Source organism: Megalobrama amblycephala, linkage group LG2 (genome assembly GCF_018812025.1).
Source record: "Megalobrama amblycephala isolate DHTTF-2021 linkage group LG2, ASM1881202v1, whole genome shotgun sequence".
Taxonomy (NCBI): domain Eukaryota; kingdom Metazoa; phylum Chordata; class Actinopteri; order Cypriniformes; family Xenocyprididae; genus Megalobrama; species Megalobrama amblycephala.
Genome location: NC_063045.1, coordinates 1,884,473 through 1,891,000, shown reverse-complemented (window position 1 = coordinate 1,891,000; position 6,528 = coordinate 1,884,473).

Below are 6,528 nucleotides of genomic sequence, written 5' to 3'. Positions count from 1 at the left end.
ATCAAAAAGGAATTTAAGGAACGTTTGTTTGGGTTGAAGACATCTGAAGCTCTGTGTACCTCATGTCTGTTACTACAGAAAATAACTTCTGTCTGCAAACGTGATTTCTGCTTTTGTAAACTGGAAATGAAGTGTTTTTGTTGAAGTGTTTCTAATTCTGTCTTATGATGAACGTCTGGGGTGTTCCTTCAGGGTTTGATCCATGTAAACAGCTCTACTGTTGTGGCTCTTACTGTTTATGGGACTTACAGGATCATGAGAGGAGTTAAACTATTAGCTGCATCATTTGCTGATGCTTTAATGGAAAGAGAGAATATATCTTAGTTCATGTGGTCACGTTTTGTGTAGGCTACTTGTGTTGAAATGTATATAAAATGACCAAACTAGATCAAGGTCGGATCTTCATTCTCTAAATACGTAAAACGTGGAGACTAAATACACCACCATAGCAAATTTCTCAAACATCAAAATAACAGTATTATATTCTATGGATTTAATTTTGCAGACAATTTAGTGACCTGTAACTATGGAGTCAAAATCATGCCGTATAGTTTTGCAAAAGAAAAATAAAGAGAAAGAGAAAGTTTTGCAAACAAAAAGAATTGCAAAAATCAATGACAGCTTGAACAGAATGAACTTTGATTGTATTTTCTCTCTGCAACAGATATTTTCCATGATCACACCTACTGATTCATTTGCAACGCTCCTTTTATTCTTCATTCAAGCATGAGTTCATGATACCGTTTTCCCTTCGTGTTGCCCTTTTCTGTGCGTTTCACTTCATGGCATGTTTTGATGTGGGTGGAGTCAAGAAACTGGGGCGTGTTCAGTGGGCCTGGCCACGCCTCCCTCCAAGTGACATCATCTGCTCGAGATGCAGATCAGCACAGATGATGAAGGCAGCATTGTAACGGGGTTTTCTCTGCGTTGTGTAAAACTCAGAATGGACACCAATTCGAGCTTGAAGACTTATTCTGTTGACAGCATTAAACCAGTGTTCAGATTCGCAATTCACCCTCGTGCATGTTCTATAATGAGGTGAACTTGATGCTACCACAAATGTAGCATGAACAGAATTCATACAATATTCATATAAACACACAATATTAGTCCATAAGATGGTTAAACAATTAATGCAATATACTTTTATCATGGAGCACTCACTCTCCGCAGCCATTCACTCTCTGGCGCCGCCCAATGCACGCCCGTGCAAAAAAAGTTGCTTGTCTGGATAAAACAGGATTTTTATTTTATGTATTATTTATTTTTTGTGGTGTAAATATAATTTATTCTGAAGCAATATTCAGAATATTGCAGCTTTGATATATTTAAATCCACATATTTGTGATGTTTACCCCGAAGGCATTTTTTAAATATAAAGGGCGTTTTCCCCTTAATCTTATTAAATGTATGATTAATTTTAAATTCTTAAATTTGATCAATAAATCAGTTAGAATAAGACAATATTTTTAATCATTTAATCATTGACTCATCTGATTCGTTCAAAACGTTGAATCAAAAACACGGCTGAGTGTTGCTGTGAGTGAGAAACGCTATGATTCTGCTGTGATATTCGTATGAAACTATTTTCACTGCTGAACAAAACAGTCAATAAAGTCAATAGTGCGAATAACATGACTTAAAGACTTAAAGGTGCAGTATGTAGGATTTTCTGTCTCCTAGAAGCTTATTCAAAAAGCTTGATGATGCCAAGTTTGAGCGCGGAATCTTGGGACAATGCTTCCGCTTTTTTGGTCATGAGTATGAGGTAACGCAGCTCTGTTTATCATATTAGATACATTTGAGAGTGTTGAAAATGATGTTATAACGTTACTCTGAGCGTTCGCTCGGCGGCTGCTGTGAGACACTGTTACACACTGCAGTAAGATAGATCGATTTTACAATATCATATTAAATGCTGGATGATTGTGTTGATAAATGACATGCAATTAATTTAAAAACGTATTGTATGATGGAGAAAATGCTGTATTACTGTTACTAAAAATAAAGCTGCATCTGATTATGCTATGCTAGCTACTTCACTAAATAGTGTTTTTCTCTGAGGCATGGTAAAGCATGGTACTCACAAAAAATGAAGAAAATTAGATTTAAACAATAAGACTAAACGTGTTGAGCTATATAACAACAATTAGTTTTCTGTCTATAAATATATCAAAACAGTTGTTCCCTTGTCTATTAAAACATGTAAATATTAAAGTGTCTTTGGTGTTTCCATGGTTTCTACAAAATAAACCGGAAACCGAGGGTAACGCGGGTATGACGCCATTGACAGGCGACTCCTCACACATCCCGCAGCCTTGAATAAAACTGCAATTTTCTCATGATTTACAAATAGTTGGAAACATTTGGGATATTGTAAGTACTCAAGTGAACAAAATATATAACACTGGCCTAGTGGTTTCTAGATCCAACTCCTCCCACTTTACATATCCCTAAACCTACCCGTCTCCGCCCCCTGGCTCTAGATCCAACTCCTCCCACTTTACATATCCCTAAACCTACCCGTCTCCGCCCCCTGGCTCTAAACTTACCTGTCTCCGCCCCCTGGCTCTAGATCCAACTCCTCCCACTTTACATATCCCTAAACCTACCCGTCTCCGCCCCCTGGCTCCAAACCTACCCGTCTCCGCCCCCTGGCTCTAGATCCAACTCCTCCCACTTTACATATCCCTAAACCTACCCGTCTCCGCCCCCTGGCTCCAAACCTACCCGTCTCCGCCCCCTGGCTCTAGATCCAACTCCTCCCACTTTACATATCCCTAAACCTACCCGTCTCCGCCCCCTGGCTCCAAACCTACCCGTCTCCACCCCCTGGCTCTAGATCCAACTCCTCCCACTTTACATATCCCTAAACCTACCCGTCTCCGCCCCCTGGCTCTAAACCTACCTGTCTCCACCCCCTGGCTCTAGATCCAACTCCTCCCACTTTACATATCCCTAAACCTACCCGTCTCCGCCCCCTGGCTCTAAACCTACCTGTCTCCGCCCCCTGGCTCTAAACTTACCCGTCTCCACCCCCTGGCTCTAGATCCAATTCCTCCCACTTTACATATCCCTAAACCTACCCGTCTCAGCCCCCTGGCTCTAAACCTACCTGTCTCCGCCCCCTGGCTCTAAACTTACCCGTCTCCACCCCCTGGCTCTAGATCCAACTCCTCCCACTTTACATATCCCTAAACCTACCCGACTCTGCCCCCTGGATCTCAAGTGTTCTGCAGTGAGGGGCTACTGTATTTTATTGCAAAATTCTTACATATTGCACCTTTAATATAAACTACTTGTTTATTGCACTTTTGTTTTCAATCGTGATGGTATTCACAATCCCTCATTTCTCCTGCAGGGCTGGCGCTCTCTGTCCTTCTTTGACTTTGTATCAAATGTCCTTCTTTAACCCCTTAAGCCTGAGGTGTCCTGCTGACGGAAAAATTCATAATCAAATTACTAAGCAACCACTGATAGGGATAAAACAAAATATGTATCATTTTAAAGCTTAGAAACCATTTTGTTCAACTCTTAACGAGTGCTGAGTCATCACTCTAAAATGGAGTGTACCCCCCGAGGGCGCCACTTAGCTATAAAAAAATTAATAATCATATTTTTCAAAATTCTAGATCATCCCAAAATAGGTGTCATTTGAAAGCTTAGAGTCTAAACTTTACAATTTGATTAACTCCTAAGTACTCCAGAGTTATTGCTGAAAAATAATAATAATAAAAAAAACATAATTTAAGAAATTTTTTTTTACTATGTACTCCAATGTGTCAAAAGCATCATACAGCTCAGATAATCATGTGTTATATGTCATTTGAAATGTCTCACAGAGTAGAATACAACGAGTGTAATTATTTTGGGCTTTGACTAAACTTGAGCGAGTTTTTGTACGTGAAGCTCCGCAAGACCCATATGTAAATAATAAACCGATGCAGCAGTTATGTCACGTTTTCGCTCGTAACATCAAGTCACAATGCTCTGATTGTGGAAAATTAGACATTATTTACAGCAGATTAAAATAAGTCCAACATCGGCATAATCCAATAAGCTGATCATGAAATATTGTTCACGCAATTACAACACATAAAACCCCACAGGTGAACAGATGCTAGCTAAAACTAAAATGTAGCTATTACTTGGCATTTCCGCTTTTAACTTCACGAAACAGGCACACCAGGCAGATTATAACATAATAATAATAATAATAATAATAACTTTATTTTTATATAGCGCCTTTAAAGTAGCTTCTCAAGGCACTTTACATAAAACAAACAAATGAGAAAACAACACACAAAGCAAAACAAGTTATACATATACATATGAAAGATAAAAAACAAGACAATTAAGAAAAAGCAACCCTAAAAAAATGAAATGAGTTTTTAAATAGGATTTAAAAATACTTAAATTCTGTGCGTCTCTGATGTGAGGAGGGAGTGCATTCCAAAGCCTAGGAGCGTAGGATGAGAAGGCCCTATCCCCTACAGAACGCAAGCGTGTCTGTGGGACTGCCAAAAGACCAGCTTGTGAGGAGCGTAAGTGACGCTTGGGTGTGTATACGGTTAAAAGTGCAGACGGATACTGGGGGGCCAGACCATGCAGTGCCTTATATGTGAGCATGAGGACTTTAAAATCAACTCGGAACCTGACCGGAAGCCAGTGCAAGGACTTGAGAATTGGTGTAATATGCTAATTTCTCCTGACTCCGGTCAGGATCCTAGCAGCTGATTTTTGCACATATTGTAGTTTGTTAAGTGTGCATTTAGGAACCCCAGCCAGCAGTGCGTTGCAATAGTCAATGCGGGAAAACACAAAAGTATTAATAAGCCTTTCAGTCACTGAAAGCGATAACATAGAATGGAGCCTAGCAATATTTCTGAGATGAAAAAAGGAGTTCTTTACAGTGTACTGAACATGAGAGTCAAAAGACAAACTTGAATCAAATATTACTCCTAAATTTTTTAGTTTGGTTTGTGATTCCAAAACAGACCCATCTATGTTTAAAAATAATGAACCAGCTTTACGAAGCTGATGCGAGGTGCCAATAAGCCAGACCTCTGTTTTGTCACTATTGAGACACAGAAGGTTTTGGGACATCCATGTTTTTATCTCAGAAATACAGTGTGTTAAAAAAGTAAGGTCCAGGTTTTGACTAGGCTTAGAGTGAATGTAAATCTGAGTATCGTCAGCATAAAAGTGATAATTAAGCCCGAGTGATCTTAAAAGCAATCCAAGTGGAAATATGTAAATGCTAAAAAGTAAGGGGCCTAAGATGGAACCTTGAGGAACACCCGTACAGACAAAGACGGTCACAGACCGGAATCCACTCATACATACAAACTGTTGATGATCAGAAAGGTAAGATCTAAACCATGTTAAAACAGTCCCAGAAACACCAAAGACAGTTTCCAAACTCTTGAGTAACAGATTGTGATTGACAGTATCAAAAGCGGCACTGAGATCCAGAAGGATCAGAATAGAAAGAGAACCAGAGTCTGAGGCTGTTAACAGATCATTGGTGACCTTGACCAAGGCTGTCTCAGTACTATGAAATTTTCGGAAGCCAGATTGAAGGTGTTCAAAAAGATTATTTACTGTAAGATGAGTGTGTAGCTGCAGAGCCACAACACGTTCAAGAATTTTTGCAAGAAAAGGAAGATTTGATATAGGACGATAATTATTTAAGTTATCCAAATCGACATTATGCTTTTTTGGAACAGCTGTTACAGCAACAGTTTTCAATGCCGCTGGTACGACACCAGTACACAGGGAATCATTAACAATGCTGAGAACAGCAGGGCACAATGAATCCAAATAAGATTTAATCAAGCTTGTAGGGAGGGGGTCAAGTAAGCAAGTGGTGGCTTTCATACATGACACCTCCCTAGTGAGCAGCTCAGAGTCGATTTGAGAAAAGGTAGAGAAGGATATGCCAGAGAAACTAGACAAGCATAGACATTGGAACAGGGGGGGTGGGGGGGCTGCCGCCCCCCCTCCCAGCCCGACCCCCTCCACCCCCCACCCTTCTAGGGGTCAGCCAGCTGTTTTTTTCGTTCAGTGGCTTGATATTACCGGTATGAATTTTCATGTTCCAAAATGTTGTGAAAATAAAACAGCTCGCCCTCGTTCATTTCAGGGGTTCTATTTAATTACCATTTGTGCATTTCATTCATTGTGCCTTGACACCAGTTCAAAACTGAGTCCCAAAAGTCCGCGTAAGAAGCATAAAGCCTCGTTTACACTGCACGCGTGTGCGTTGCATTACGGCTCCGGCAAGGTTTTGTTCCGTCTTCTGAGCGGTGTCAACTCACACCAGAAGCATTTCAGAAGCGAAGCGGCTGGATTCCCGATACCACGAGATTTGCATGTCTGACGTTTTTTTCATTAAACACGAGCATTGACTAGAGTGGCCGCGAATCAGCTCCGGTAGCCGCGTCGCAGCCGTAACGCGCCGCACACGCGTGCAGTGTAAACGAGGCTTAACACGTACAGACTCCATGTAGGCCTATGATTCGCTCT